The following is a 16,768-nucleotide window of genomic DNA, read 5'->3' as shown; positions in this document are numbered from 1 at the left end:
GCGAGTTTTTCGAGTACCAGAAACGCGTTTAACCTAAGTTTAGCTACAATATTTTTAAAAAAATATTTATTTTTGGACTCTAATTACGCTTGAAATATGACAAAACATGTGAAACCTTTTTAATTTTTTAACCATAAAATCAATGTCTATGTAGGAAAACTTTAGCTAAACAATTTGGGTAAAAATGTTTTGAGATAATTATATGTAATCTTAATGAATTTCGTTGGAAAATAAACCGTAGACCTTCCATGGAAATTTCTCTCTAGAATTCCAAGCGAATTTCGTTGAAAAATAAACCCTAGACCTTCTTTGGAAATTTATCTCTAGATTTCTTATCGATTTTCTTTGAAAAATAAACCCTAACCCTTCGTTGGAAATTGATCTAAGAATACCTAAAGAATTTCGTTGGAAAACAAACCCTAAACCTTCTTTGGAAATTTATCTCGAGAATTCCTAGAAAATTTCTTTGGAAAATAATACCAAGACATTCTTTGGAAATTTATCTCTAAAATTCTTTAGGAAATTCCAAGAAAGATTTGGAAATCGTTTCTTTCCCAAGGGCTCCGTAGGGTTCCAAAGAAATTCCTTTAGAACTCTTGAGAAGATTTTTGTAAAGGACGAAATCCGTTGGCAGTATTGGGGGCTGTCCACAAAGGAAGGTGTTTGTTTTATCATTTCCACACTGTATCTAACCAAGATGGAATAATAAACATTATAGTTAGCGGGTATTTATGAAAACCACTATGTTCCCATCTCATATGCAGGTCACGGTTAATTAACATGACATATTTATGTAATCATTGGGCAGTTTCCACATTTCCTTTTTCTAAACAAGAACTACAACGAAAAGTCACAAACCTCGTAAATCGAATCGTTATTGAAGGAAAATTTGTATTCCTGATACATTTATTTTAACTATCGCCCAAGTCACTTTTACCTAGTCATTGCAATCTAACCAAAAACATATTCTAGGAGAGCGGTCGCTCTCTTAGATAAGACTTGATACTGCCTCTAATGCTAAAGGAGGGTTCTTTGATTGGCCGTAACTTTTTTCGTATTTTGATTGCTGCTTTGAAATTTTGCCAGTGAACTAAACTTTGGGCCCTAATTTTGTGGTTAAAATTTCAAGGAGATCCAACTAATAGTTAATTCTATAAAGAAAAAAGTTGTTAAGGGTGGTTTTAGAATCTATAAAATTAATCCGACATTTGGTGAAAGATACAATATTCTTAAATAGACATAAGATGGGAATTTTATAGAAAGTGGGGGTCAACCCCGCAGGGATATAAGGAAAACTAATCATTCGATACGTTTGGGAACCATCTTAAATTAATGAGAACAGTTCAATGTAGCGCCTTTTTTAGTTTCATTAAGATCAATTAAGTTTAAGAATTGATTTTTATCATTATAAACACATACTTCTAGTTACGTTGTTTTGGGTATTAGACTTACGGCGTTTTACCACTGGTAGAGACACGCATTTTAGCCCTCAATTTTTATATTGGACTTACGGCATTGTTGTCGTGATTCACGCCGTTAGCGGGAGATTGAGCAAGAAAAACATGGCGTTTGACGGTTTGAGCTCTCGGTTAAAACCAAAGTTTTGGATTTGGAATTTAACTGGAGGCTAATTAGGTCTGAATTTTATTATTGTCGTAACAAAAACGTAATTGAAAATTACTTCGATTATTTTTAAACTAGAAATTCACCAGAATATTTTATTATTAAGCATTTTCGCTAAGCCTCGGTCAAAATAACGTTATGAATTTTTCTTTAAAAAGAAAAGCAAATTTACAGGTTAAGGTACAGTTTTAGTTTATGTTTAAATTCTGGGACTGACGTGACTGAGACCACGTCCTCGGGTAGAGCATTCCACAATTTAATGTTCCTGCGAAAAAAGGAATCTCGCAGTATATTGGTACGAGATGGGAGGGAAAATAGTCGACGACTGTGGCCCCGTGTGCCCTTACAATTATCGTGCCAGGTAAAGTAGGGTTGATTGGGCTGACTTAAGATTTTGAAAACGCTAATAAGGTCCAGATAAGTACGACGAAGGGAGAGAGGCTTCCAGCCTAGAGTGGATAACCGGGTATCGCGGGGTTTGTTTCGTAGTGAGGTAGGGATTCGACTTGCACGGCCTAGAACGTTCTCAAACATGTCAATATCCCCAAGTGTGTGTGGACTCCAAAGCTGTGTTCCAAATTCCAAGACAGGACGGACATAACATTGGAACAGGCGCGTTAATAAGGAGAGAGAGATGCCCGGGAAGTTTGCCTTAATCACGGAGATGAGACCATTGGCGCGCTTGCAAGACCGCTTAACATGTGCCTTAGAGGATAAGTTATGAGTCACGATCAGGCCTAGATCCCGACATTCATTAACCCGTCGAATGTTAAGACTATTAAGGTGATATGGAGACGGTGTCCGAGTGTCGATCGGACGGCGTTGTAAAGTCAGGACAAGAGATTGTTGTCATGTTATAGGCAACATCAACTTCGGTTATTTGGGATAAAACCACCCATTGCGAATACTGTCGGTAGGTTGAAATAAATTATAATTAAATTAATTATTAATCTTACTGGTAGATCAATCAATTACTACATTGTTATCTGTGGCAGCTGGGACATATTAATAAGCTGTTGAAGTAAATTTTACACCTTAATGATGAAACCTCCGCTGACTGAACGTTGGCCATAACTTTTCAAGGGAAATAATTACAAACAGAACTATATAGATTCGGGAAATAATTACAAACAGAACTATATAGATTCGGGAAATAATTACAAACAGAACTATATAGATTCTTCTATTTCATAAAATTTTACATTTGCATTATTTTAATTCAAATTTTGTATTAAACGTGAAACAGATTGCTGTTCATTGGTTTTCTAACATGATTTCTTAATTTTCGACATACCAACGTAGCTTTTGCATTTTGAGGGCGCGTTTTTTTTTAAAGGCGTTTATAACACGATGTATAGTTAAAATTATATTAATTTTGGTTTATGTTTAATGTGTAAAACTGCAACTAAGCCTTCAAAGTTTCTGAAATTATTGTAGGTAAATATCAAAGAAACGAAAGTGATCATTTTCAAAAATTGTTTCAAACTAACACTAACAGGTCTTGGTGCTGGTTTTAAGGGGATCCATTCTCAGGCTCTTTATTTCATAACGTTTTCTTGTTTGGTTAATTAACGTAAATTTTGGTTAAATATGTAATTCACTAGTTTTTGTAAATTCAAAGAGATGGATTTAATAGCTTTCATTTCAACATAATTATAACCATATAGATTTATTCATTTAATATCTTTTTTCGATTGAAATTGGGCCTAAAAAGTCAAGGAAAAGTCGGGGATATTGAAAATGGGCCTAATAAGTCAGGGGAAAGTATGGGAAATTTAAAATGGGCGTAAAATTCTAGGGAAAGTCTGGGAAATTGAAAATGGGCCTAAAAATTCTCGGGAAAGTCTGGGAAATTGAAAATGGGCCTAAAACGTCGATGACAAGTCTGGGAAATTAAAAATGGGCCTAAAACTTCAGGGACAAGTCTGGGAAATTGAAAATGGGCCTAAAAATTCAGGGACAAGTCTGGGAAATTGAAAATGGGCCTAAAAAGAGGGAGACAAGTCAAGGAAATTGAAAATAGGCCTAAAAAGTCAGGGACGGACAATTCTGGGAAATTGAAAATGGGCCTAAAAAGTCAGGGAAGAGTCTGGGAAATTGAAAATGGGCCTAAAAAGTCAGTGACAAATCTGGGAAATTGAAAATGGGGCTGAAAAGTCTGGGACAAGTCTGGGAAATATAAATTGGGCTTGAAAAGTCTGGGACGAGTCTGGGAAATTGAAAATGGGCCTAAAAGTCTGGGACAAGTCTAAGAAATTGAAAAAATGTGCAAAAAAGTCAAGGAAAAGTCTGGGAAATTGAAAATGGGCCTTAAAATTGGGGGACAAGTCTGGGAAATTGAAAATAGGCCTAAAAGATCAGGGGCGGTCAATTCTAGGAAATTGAAAATGGGCGTAAAAAGTCAGGGGCGGACAATTCTGGGAAATTGAAAATGGGCCTTAAAAGTCAGGGAAAAGTCTGGGAAATTGAAAATGGGCTTAAATGTCAGGGACAAGTCTGGGAAATTGAAAATGGGCCTAAAAAGTCAGGGACAAGTCTGGAAAATTGAAAATGGGCCTAAAATGTCTGGGACAAGTCTGGGAAATTGAAAATGGGCCTGAAAAGTCAGGGTAAAGTCTCTGAAGTTGAAAATGTGCAAAAAGAGTCAGGGAAAAGTCTGGGAAATTGAAAATGGGCCTAAAAGTTCGGGGACGGACAAGTCTGGGAAATTGAAAATGGGCCTAAAAATTCTCGGGAAAGTCTGGGAAATTGAAAATGGGCCTAAAAGTTTGGGGACGGACAAGTCTGGAAATTGAAAATGGGCCTAAAAAGTCGGGGACAAGTCAGGGAAATTGAAAATGGGCCTAAAACTTCAGGGACAAGTCTGGGAAATTGAAAATGGGCCAAAAAAGTGGGGGACAAGTCTGGGAAATTTAAAATGGGCCTAAAAAGTGGGGGACAAGTCAAGGAAATTGAAAATAGGCCTAGAAAGTCAGGGACGGACAATTCTGGGAAATTGAAAAATGGGCCTAAAAAGTCAGGGACAAGTTTCGGAAATTGAAAATGGGCCTAAAAAGTCAGTGAAAACTCTGGGAAATTGAAAATGGGCCTGAAAAGTCTGGGACAAGTCTGGGAAATATAAAATGGGCCTGAAAAGTCTGGGACGAGTCTGGGAAATTGAAACTGGGCCTGAAAAGTCTGGGACAAGTCTGGGAAATTGAAAAAATGTGCAAAAAAGTCAAGGAAAAGTCTGGGAAATTGAAAATGGGCCTTAAAAGTGGGTGACAAGTCTGGGAAATTGAAAATAGGCCTAAAAGGTCAGGGGCGGTAATTCTGGGAAATTGAAAATGAGCCTAAAAAGTCAGGGGCGGACAAGTCTGGAAAATTGAAAATGGGCCTAACATGTCTGGGACAAGTCTGGGAAATTGAAAATGGGCCTGAAACGTCAGGGTAAAGTCTCTGAAATTGAAAATGTGCAAAAAGAGTCAGGGAAAAGTCTGGGAAATTTAAAATGGGCCTAAGAAGTCTGGGACAAGTCTGGGAAATTTAATGGGCCTGAAAAGTCAGGGACGAGTCTGGGAAATTGAAAATGGGCCTCAAAAGTCTGGGACAAGTCTGGGAAATTGAAAATGGGCCTAAAAAGTCAGGGACGGACAATTCTGGGAAATTGAAAATGGGCCTAAAAGTTTGGGGACGGACAAGTCTGGGAAATTGAAAATGGGCCTAAAAAGTCGGGGACAAGTCTGGGAAATTGAAAATGGGCCTAAAACTTCAGGGACAAGTCTGGGAAATTGAAAATGGGCCTGAAAAGTCTGGGACAAGTCTGGGAAATTGAAAATGGGCCTTAAAAGTGGGTGACAAGTCTGGGAAATTGAAAATAGGTCTAAAAGGTCAGGGGCGGTCAATTCTGGGAAATTGAAAATGGGCCTCAAAAGTCTGGGACAAGTCTGGGAAATTGAAAATGCGCCTAAAAGGTCAGGGACGGACAATTCTGGGAAATTGAAAATGGGCCTAAAAGTTTGGGGACGGACAAGTCTGGGAAATTGAAAATGGGCCTAAAAAGTCGGGGACAAGTCTGGGAAATTGAAAATGGGCCTAAAAATTCAGGGACAAGTCTGGGAAATTGAAAATGGTCCTAAAAAGTGGGGGACAAGTCAAGGAAATTGAAAATAGGCCTAAAAATCAGGGACAAGTTTGGGAAATTGAACATGGGCCTAAAAAGTCAGTGACAAGTCTGGGAAATTGAAAATGGGCCTGAAAAGTCTGGGACAAGTCTGGGAAATATAAAATGGGCCTGTAAAGTCTGGGACGAGTCTGGGAAATTGAAAATGGGCCTGAAAAATCTGGGACAAGTCTGGGAAATTGAAAATAGGCCTAAAAGGTCAGGGGCATTCAATTCTGGGAAATTTAAAATGGGCCTAAAATTTCAGGGGCGGACAATTCTGGGAAATTTAAAATGGGCCTAAAAAGTCAGGGAAAGGTCTGAGAAATTGAAAATGGGCTTAAATGTCAGGGACAAGTCTGGGAAATTGAAAATGGGCCTAAAAGTCTGGGACAAGTCTGGGAAATTGAAAAAATGTGCAAAAAAGTCAAGGAAAAGTCTGGGAAATTGAAAATGGGCCATGAAAGTGGGGGACAAGTCTGGGAAATTAAAAATAGGCCTAAAAGGTCAGGGGCGGTCAATTCTAGGAAATTGAAAATGGGCGTAAAAAGTCAGGGGCGGACAATTCTGGGAAATTGAAAATGGGCCTTAAAAGTCAGGGAAAAGTCTGGGAAATTGAAAATGGGCTTAAATGTCAGGAAAAGTCTGCGAAATTGAAAATGGGCCTAAAAAGTCAGGGACAAGTCTGGAAAATTGAAAATGGGCCTAAAAAGTGGGGGACAAGTCAAGGAAATGTAAAAAAGGCCTAAAAAGTCAGGGACGGACAATTCTGGGAAATTGAAAAATGGGCCTAAAAAGTCAGGGACAAGTTTCGGAAATTGAAAAAGGGCCTAAAAAGTCAGTGACAAGTCTGGGAAATTGAAAATGGGCCTGAAAAGTCTGGGACAAGTCTGGGAAATATAAAATGGGCCTGAAAAGTCTGGGACGAGTCTGGGAAATTGAAAATGGGCCTGAAAAGTCTGGGACAAGTCTGGGAAATTGAAAATGGGCCTTAAAAGTGGGTGACAAGTCTGGGAAATTGAAAATGGGCCTTAAAAGTGGGTGACAAGTCTGGGATATTGAAAATAGGCCTAAAAGGTCAGGGGCGGTCAAGTCTGGAAAATTGAAAATGGGCCTAACATGTCTGGGACAAGTCTGGGAAATTTAATGGGCCTGAAAAGTCAGGGACGAGTCTGGGAAATTGAAAATGGGCCTCAAAAGTCTGGGACAAGTCTGGGAAATTGAAAATGGGCCTAAAAAGTCAGGGACGGACAATTCTGGGAAATTGAAAATGGGCCTAAAAGTTTGGGGACGGACAAGTCTGGGAAATTGAAAATGGGCCTAAAAAGTCGGGGACAAGTCTGGGAAATTGAAAATGGGCCTAAAACTTCAGGGACAAGTCTGGGAAATTGAAAATGGGCCTGAAAAGTCTGGGACAAGTCTGGGAAATTGAAAATGGGCCTTAAAAGTGGGTGACAAGTCTGGGAAATTGAAAATAGGCCTAAAAGGTCAGGGGCGGTCAATTCTGGGAAATTGAAAATGGGCCTCAAAAGTCTGGGACAAGTCTGGGAAATTGAAAATGCGCCTAAAAGGTCAGGGACGGACAATTCTGGGAAATTGAAAATGGGCCTAAAAGTTTGGGGACGGACAAGTCTGGGAAATTGAAAATGGGCCTAAAAAGTCGGGGACAAGTCTGGGAAATTGAAAATGGGCCTAAAAATTCAGGGACAAGTCTGGGAAATTGAAAATGGTCCTAAAAAGTGGGGGACAAGTCAAGGAAATTGAAAATAGGCCTAAAAATCAGGGACAAGTTTGGGAAATTGAACATGGGCCTAAAAAGTCAGTGACAAGTCTGGGAAATTGAAAATGGGCCTGAAAAGTCTGGGACAAGTCTGGGAAATATAAAATGGGCCTGTAAAGTCTGGGACGAGTCTGGGAAATTGAAAATGGGCCTGAAAAATCTGGGACAAGTCTGGGAAATTGAAAATAGGCCTAAAAGGTCAGGGGCATTCAATTCTGGGAAATTTAAAATGGGCCTAAAATTTCAGGGGCGGACAATTCTGGGAAATTGAAAATGGGCCTAAAAAGTCAGGGAAAGGTCTGAGAAATTGAAAATGGGCTTAAATGTCAGGGACAAGTCTGGGAAATTGAAAATGGGCCTAAAAGTCTGGGACAAGTCTGGGAAATTGAAAAAATGTGCAAAAAAGTCAAGGAAAAGTCTGGGAAATTGAAAATGGGCCATGAAAGTGGGGGACAAGTCTGGGAAATTAAAAATAGGCCTAAAAGGTCAGGGGCGGTCAATTCTAGGAAATTGAAAATGGGCGTAAAAAGTCAGGGGCGGACAATTCTGGGAAATTGAAAATGGGCCTTAAAAGTCAGGGAAAAGTCTGGGAAATTGAAAATGGGCTTAAATGTCAGGAAAAGTCTGCGAAATTGAAAATGGGCCTAAAAAGTCAGGGACAAGTCTGGAAAATTGAAAATGGGCCTAAAAAGTGGGGGACAAGTCAAGGAAATGTAAAAAAGGCCTAAAAAGTCAGGGACGGACAATTCTGGGAAATTGAAAAATGGGCCTAAAAAGTCAGGGACAAGTTTCGGAAATTGAAAAAGGGCCTAAAAAGTCAGTGACAAGTCTGGGAAATTGAAAATGGGCCTGAAAAGTCTGGGACAAGTCTGGGAAATATAAAATGGGCCTGAAAAGTCTGGGACGAGTCTGGGAAATTGAAAATGGGCCTGAAAAGTCTGGGACAAGTCTGGGAAATTGAAAATGGGCCTTAAAAGTGGGTGACAAGTCTGGGAAATTGAAAATGGGCCTTAAAAGTGGGTGACAAGTCTGGGATATTGAAAATAGGCCTAAAAGGTCAGGGGCGGTCAAGTCTGGAAAATTGAAAATGGGCCTAACATGTCTGGGACAAGTCTGGGAAATTGAAAATGGGCCTAAAAAGTCAGGGACGGACAATTCTGGGAAATTGAAAATGGGCCTAAAAGTTTGGGGACGGACAAGTCTGGGAAATTGAAAATGGGCCTAAAAAGTCGGGGACAAGTCTGGGAAATTGAAAATGGGCCTAAAACTTCAGGGACAAGTCTGGGAAATTGAAAATGGGCCTGAAAAGTCTGGGACAAGTCTGGGAAATTGAAAATGGGCCTTAAAAGTGGGTGACAAGTCTGGGAAATTGAAAATAGGCCTAAAAGGTCAGGGGCGGTCAATTCTGGGAAATTGAAAATGGGCCTAAAAGTTTGGGGACGGACAAGTCTGGGAAATTGAAAATGGGCCTAAAAAGTCGGGGACAAGTCTGGGAAATTGAAAATGGGCCTAAAAGTTTGGGGACGGACAAGTCTGGGAAATTGAAAATGGGCCTAAAAAGTCGGGGACAAGTCTGGGAAATTGAAAATGGGCCTAAAAATTCAGGGACAAGTCTGGGAAATTGAAAATGGTCCTAAAAAGTGGGGGACAAGTCAAGGAAATTGAAAATAGGCCTAAAAATCAGGGACAAGTTTGGGAAATTGAACATGGGCCTAAAAAGTCAGTGACAAGTCTGGGAAATTGAAAATGGGCCTGAAAAGTCTGGGACAAGTCTGGGAAATATAAAATGGGCCTGTAAAGTCTGGGACGAGTCTGGGAAATTGAAAATGGGCCTGAAAAATCTGGGACAAGTCTGGGAAATTGAAAATAGGCCTAAAAGGTCAGGGGCATTCAATTCTGGGAAATTTAAAATGGGCCTAAAATTTCAGGGGCGGACAATTCTGGGAAATTGAAAATGGGCCTAAAAAGTCAGGGAAAGGTCTGAGAAATTGAAAATGGGCTTAAATGTCAGGGACAAGTCTGGGAAATTGAAAATGGGCCTAAAAGTCTGGGACAAGTCTGGGAAATTGAAAAAATGTGCAAAAAAGTCAAGGAAAAGTCTGGGAAATTGAAAATGGGCCATGAAAGTGGGGGACAAGTCTGGGAAATTAAAAATAGGCCTAAAAGGTCAGGGGCGGTCAATTCTAGGAAATTGAAAATGGGCGTAAAAAGTCAGGGGCGGACAATTCTGGGAAATTGAAAATGGGCCTTAAAAGTCAGGGAAAAGTCTGGGAAATTGAAAATGGGCTTAAATGTCAGGAAAAGTCTGCGAAATTGAAAATGGGCCTAAAAAGTCAGGGACAAGTCTGGAAAATTGAAAATGGGCCTAAAAAGTGGGGGACAAGTCAAGGAAATGTAAAAAAGGCCTAAAAAGTCAGGGACGGACAATTCTGGGAAATTGAAAAATGGGCCTAAAAAGTCAGGGACAAGTTTCGGAAATTGAAAAAGGGCCTAAAAAGTCAGTGACAAGTCTGGGAAATTGAAAATGGGCCTGAAAAGTCTGGGACAAGTCTGGGAAATATAAAATGGGCCTGAAAAGTCTGGGACGAGTCTGGGAAATTGAAAATGGGCCTGAAAAGTCTGGGACAAGTCTGGGACAAGTCTGGGAAATTGAAAATGGGCCTTAAAAGTGGGTGACAAGTCTGGGAAATTGAAAATGGGCCTTAAAAGTGGGTGACAAGTCTGGGATATTGAAAATAGGCCTAAAAGGTCAGGGGCGGTCAAGTCTGGAAAATTGAAAATGGGCCTAACATGTCTGGGACAAGTCTGGGAAATTGAAAATGGGCCTAAAAAGTCAGGGACGGACAATTCTGGGAAATTGAAAATGGGCCTAAAAGTTTGGGGACGGACAAGTCTGGGAAATTGAAAATGGGCCTAAAAAGTCGGGGACAAGTCTGGGAAATTGAAAATGGGCCTAAAACTTCAGGGACAAGTCTGGGAAATTGAAAATGGGCCTGAAAAGTCTGGGACAAGTCTGGGAAATTGAAAATGGGCCTTAAAAGTGGGTGACAAGTCTGGGAAATTGAAAATAGGCCTAAAAGGTCAGGGGCGGTCAATTCTGGGAAATTGAAAATGGGCCTCAAAAGTCTGGGACAAGTCTGGGAAATTGAAAATGCGCCTAAAAGGTCAGGGACGGACAATTCTGGGAAATTGAAAATGGGCCTAAAAGTTTGGGGACGGACAAGTCTGGGAAATTGAAAATGGGCCTAAAAAGTCGGGGACAAGTCTGGGAAATTGAAAATGGGCCTAAAAATTCAGGGACAAGTCTGGGAAATTGAAAATGGTCCTAAAAAGTGGGGGACAAGTCAAGGAAATTGAAAATAGGCCTAAAAATCAGGGACAAGTTTGGGAAATTGAACATGGGCCTAAAAAGTCAGTGACAAGTCTGGGAAATTGAAAATGGGCCTGAAAAGTCTGGGACAAGTCTGGGAAATATAAAATGGGCCTGTAAAGTCTGGGACGAGTCTGGGAAATTGAAAATGGGCCTGAAAAATCTGGGACAAGTCTGGGAAATTGAAAATAGGCCTAAAAGGTCAGGGGCATTCATTTCTGGGAAATTTAAAATGGGCCTAAAATTTCAGGGGCGGACAATACTGGGAAATTGAAAATGGGCCTAAAAAGTCAGGGAAAGGTCTGAGAAATTGAAAATGGGCTTAAATGTCAGGGACAAGTCTGGGAAATTGAAAATGGGCCTAAAAGTCTGGGACAAGTCTGGGAAATTGAAAAAATGTGCAAAAAAGTCAAGGAAAAGTCTGGGAAATTGAAAATGGGCCATGAAAGTGGGGGACAAGTCTGGGAAATTAAAAATAGGCCTAAAAGGTCAGGGGCGGTCAATTCTAGGAAATTGAAAATGGGCGTAAAAAGTCAGGGGCGGACAATTCTGGGAAATTGAAAATGGGCCTTAAAAGTCAGGGAAAAGTCTGGGAAATTGAAAATGGGCTTAAATGTCAGGACAAGTCTGCGAAATTGAAAATGGGCCTAAAAAGTCAGGGACAAGTCTGGAAAATTGAAAATGGGCCTAAAAAGTGGGGGACAAGTCAAGGAAATTGAAAAAAGGCCAAAAAAGTCAGGGACGGACAATTCTGGGAAATTGAAAAATGGGCCTAAAAAGTCAGGGACAAGTTTCGGAAATTGAAAATGGGCCTAAAATGTCAGGGACAAGTCTCGGAAATATAAAATGGGCCTGAAAAGTCTGGGACGAGTCTGGGAAATTTAAAATGGGCCTGAAAAGTCTGGGACGAGTCTGGGAAATTAAAAATGGGCCTGAAAAGTCTGGGACAAGTCTGGTAAATTGAAAATGGGCCTTAAAAGTGGGTGACAAGTCTGGAAAATTGAAAATAGGCCTAAAAGGTCAGGGGCGGTCAATTCTGGGAAATTGAAAATGGGCCTCAAAAGTCTGGGACAAGTCTGGGAAATTGAAAATGGGCCTAAAAAATCAGGGACGGACAATTCTGGGAAATTGAAAATGGGCCTAAAAGTTTGGGGACGGACAAGTCTGGGAAATTGAAAATGGGCCTAATAAGTCGGGGACAAGTCTGGGAAATTGAAAATGGGCCTAAAAATTCAGGGACAAGTCTGGGAAATTGAAAATGGGCCTAAAAATTCAGGGACAAGTCTGGGAAATTGAAAATGGGCCTAAAAGGTGGGGGACAAGTCAAGGAAATTGAAAATAGGCCTAAAAAGTCAGTGACAAGTCTGGGAAATTGAAAATGGGCCTGAAAAGTCTGGGACAAGTCTGGGAAATATAAAATGGGCCTGAAAAGTCTGGGACGAGTCTGGGAAATTGAAAATGGGCCTTAAAAGTGGGTGACAAGTCTGGGAAATTGAAAATAGGCCTAAAATGTCAGGGGCGGACAATTCTGGGAAATTGAAAATGGGCCTAAAAAGTCAGGGAAAGGTCTGGGAAATTGAAAATGGGCTTAAATGTCAGGGACAAGTCTGGGAAATTGAAAATGGGCCTAAAAGTCTGGGACAAGTCTGGGAAATTGAAAAAATGTGCAAAAAAGTCAAGGAAAAGTCTGGGAAATTGAAAATGGGCCTTAAAAGTGGGGGACAAGTCTGGGAAATTGAAAATAGCCCTAAAAGGTCAGGGGCGGTCAATTCTAGGAAATTGAAAATGGGCGTAAAAAGTCAGGGGCGGACAATTCTGGGAAATTGAAAATGGGCCTTAAAAGTCAGGGAAAAGTCTGGGAAATTGAAAATGGGCCTAAAAATTCAGGGACAAGTCTGGGAAATTGAAAATGGGCCTAAAAATTCAGGGACAAGTCTGGAAAATTGAAAATGGGCCTAAAAGGTGGGGGATAAGACAAGGAAATTGAAAATAGGCCTAAAAGTCAGTGACAAGTCTGGGAAATTGAAAATGGGCCTGAAAGGTCTGGGACAAGTCTGGGAAATATAAAATGGGCCTGAAAAGTCTGGGACGAGTCTGGGAAATTGAAAATGGGCCTAAAACTTCAGGGACAAGTCTGGGAAATTGAAAATGGGCCTTAAAAGTGGGGGAAAAGTCTGTGAAATTGAAAATGGGCCTAAAAGGTGAGGGACAAGTCAACGAAATTGAAAATAGGCCTAAAAGGTCAGGGACGGACAATTCTGGGAAATTAAAAATGGGCCTAAAAAGTCAGTGACAAGTCTGGGAAATTGAAAATGGGCCTAAAAGGTGGGGGACAAGTCAAGGAAATTGAAAATAGGCCTAAAAAGTCAGTGACAAGTCTGGGAAATTGAAAATGGGCCTGAAAGGTCTGGGACAAGTCTGGGAAATATAAAATGGGCCTGAAAAGTCTGGGACGAGTCTGGGAAATTGAAAATGGGCCTAAAACTTCAGGGACAAGTCTGGGAAATTGAAAATGGGCCTTAAAAGTGGGGAAAAAGTCTGTGAAATTGAAAATGGGCCTAAAAGGTGGGGGACAAGTCAAGGAAATTGAAAATAGGCCTAAAAGGTCAGGGACGGACAATTCTGGGAAATTAAAAATGGGCCTAAAAAGTCAGTGACAAGTCTGGGAAATTGAAAATGGGCCTGAAAAATCAGGGACAAGTCTGGGAAATATAAAATGGGCCTGAAAAGTCTGGGACGAGTCTGGGAAATTGAAACTGGGCCTGAAGAGTCTGGGACAAGTCTGGGAAATTGAAAAAATGAGCAAAAAAGTCAAGGAAAAGTCTGGGAAATTGAAAATGGGCCTTAAAAGTGGGTGACAAGTCTGGGAAATTGAAAATAGGCCTAAAAGTGGGTGACAAGTCTGGGAAATTAAAATAGGCCTAAAAGTTCAGGGACGGACAAGTCTGGGAAATTGAAAATGGGCCTAAAAAGTCAGGGAAAAGTCTGGGAAATTGAAAATGGGCCTAAAAAGTCAGGGGCGGACAATTCTGGGAAATTGAAAATGGGCCTAAAAAGTCAGTGACAAGTCTGGGAAATTGAAAATGGGCCTGAAACGTCTGGGACAAGTCTGGGAAATATAAAATGGGCCTGAAAAGTCTGGGACGAGTCTGGGAAATTGAAAATGGGCCTGAAAAGTCTGGGACAAGTCTGGGAAATTGAAAAAATGTGCAAAAAAGTCAAGGAAAAGTCTGGGAAATTGAAAATGGGCCTTAAAAGTGGGTGACAAGTCTGGGATATTGAAAATAGGCCTAAAAGGTCAGGGACGGACAAGTCTGGGAAATTGAAAATGGGCCTAAAAGGTCGAAGACAAGTCTGGGAAATTGAAAATGGGCCTCAAAAGTCTGGGACAAGTCTGGGAAATTGAAAATGGGCCTAAAAATTCAGGGACAAGTCTGGGAAATTGAAAATGGGCCTAAAAAGTGGGGGACAAGTCTGGGAAATATAAAATGGGCCTGAAAAGTCTGGGACGAGTCTGGGAAATTGAAAATGGGCCTGAAAAGTCAGGGACGGACAAGTCTGGGAAATTGAAAATGGGCCTGAAAAGTCTGGGACAAGTCTGGGAAATATAAAATGGGCCTGAAAAGTCTGGGACGAGTCTGGGAAATTGAAAATGGGCCTGAAAAGTCTGGGACAAGTCTGGGAAATTGAAAATGGGCCTTAAAAGTGGGTGCCAAGTCTGGGAAATTGAAAAGTGGCCTTAAAAGTGGGTGACAAGTCTGGGATATTGAAAATGGGCCTTAAAAGTGGGTGACAAGTCTGGGATATTGAAAATAGGCCTAAAAGGTCAGGGGCGGTCAATTCTGGGAAATTGAAAATGGGCCTAAAAAGTCAGGGGCGGACAATTCTGGGAAATTGAAAATGGGCCTAAAAAGTCAGTGACAAGTCTGGGAAATTGAAAATGGGCCTGAAACGTCTGGGACAAGTCTGGGAAATATAAAATGGGCCTGAAAAGTCTGGGACGAGTCTGGGAAATTGAAAATGGGCCTGAAAAGTCTGGGACAAGTCTGGGAAATTGAAAAAATGTGCAAAAAAGTCAAGGAAAAGTCTGGGAAATTGAAAATGGGCCTTAAAAGTGGGTGACAAGTCTGGGATATTGAAAATAGGCCTAAAAGGTCAGGGACGGACAAGTCTGGGAAATTGAGAATGGGCCTAAAAGGTCGGGGACAAGTCTGGGAAATTGAAAATGGGCCTCAAAAGTCTGGGACAAGTCTGGGAAATTGAAAATGGGCCTAAAAATTCAGGGACAAGTCTGGGAAATTGAAAATGGGCCTAAAAAGTGGGGGACAAGTCTGGGAAATATAAAATGGGCCTGAAAAGTCTGGGACGAGTCTGGGAAATTGAAAATGGGCCTGAAAAGTCAGGGACGGACAAGTCTGGGAAATTGAAAATGGGCCTGAAAAGTCTGGGACAAGTCTGGGAAATATAAAATGGGCCTGAAAAGTCTGGGACGAGTCTGGGAAATTGAAAATGGGCCTGAAAAGTCTGGGACAAGTCTGGGAAATTGAAAATGGGCCTTAAAAGTGGGTGCCAAGTCTGGGAAATTGAAAATAGGCCTTAAAAGTGGGTGACAAGTCTGGGATATTGAAAATGGGCCTTAAAAGTGGGTGACAAGTCTGGGATATTGAAAATAGGCCTAAAAGGTCAGGGGCGGTCAATTCTGGGAAATTGAAAATGGGCCTAAAAAGTCAGGGGCGGACAATTCTGGGAAATTGAAAATGGGCCTAAAAAGTCAGTGACAAGTCTGGGAAATTGAAAATGGGCCTGAAACGTCTGGGACAAGTCTGGGAAATATAAAATGGGCCTGAAAAGTCTGGGACGAGTCTGGGAAATTGAAAATGGGCCTGAAAAGTCTGGGACAAGTCTGGGAAATTGAAAAAATGTGCAAAAAAGTCAAGGAAAAGTCTGGGAAATTGAAAATGGGCCTTAAAAGTGGGTGACAAGTCTGGGATATTGAAAATAGGCCTAAAAGGTCAGGGACGGACAAGTCTGGGAAATTGAAAATGGGCCTAAAAGGTCGGGGACAAGTCTGGGAAATTGAAAATGGGCCTCAAAAGTCTGGGACAAGTCTGGGAAATTGAAAATGGGCCTAAAAATTCAGGGACAAGTCTGGGAAATTGAAAATGGGCCTAAAAAGTGGGGGACAAGTCTGGGAAATATAAAATGGGCCTGAAAAGTCTGGGACGAGTCTGGGAAATTGAAAATGGGCCTGAAAAGTCAGGGACGGACAAGTCTGGGAAATTGAAAATGGGCCTGAAAAGTCTGGGACAAGTCTGGGAAATATAAAATGGGCCTAAAAGGTCAGGGGCGGTCAATTCTGGGAAATTGAAAATGGGCCTAAAAAGTCAGGGGCGGACAAGTCTGGAAAATTGAAAATGGGCCTAACATGTCTGGGACAAGTCTGGGAAATTGAAAATGGGCCTGAAACGTCAGGGTAAAGTCTCTGAAATTGAAAATGTGCAAAAAGAGTCAGGGAAAAGTCTGGGAAATTTAAAATGGGCCTAAGAAGTCTGGGACAAGTCTGGGAAATTTAATGGGCCTGAAAAGTCAGGGACGAGTCTGGGAAATTGAAAATGGGCCTCAAAAGTCTGGGACAAGTCTGGGAAATTGAAAATGGGCATAAAAAGTCAGGGACGGACTGTTGCGTTATTGTAAGTGTTGACTAACTCAAAGTACCACGACGGCGGGTATAAAATGAATAACTTTATTTTCTGTCCATTTGGACAACGTTTAACTAAATTAATACATGAGGCTAATGATTAGGGCTACTAAGACACTTTAAAACTCCGAGATTACAAGATTAGAAGAAAGAGAA

This window comes from Phalangium opilio, unplaced genomic scaffold (assembly GCF_054372755.1).
Source record: "Phalangium opilio isolate 3A_F unplaced genomic scaffold, DU_Popi_V2 ptg001170l_1, whole genome shotgun sequence".
Lineage (NCBI taxonomy): Eukaryota > Metazoa > Arthropoda > Arachnida > Opiliones > Phalangiidae > Phalangium > Phalangium opilio.
This window is presented reverse-complemented; position numbering follows the sequence as displayed.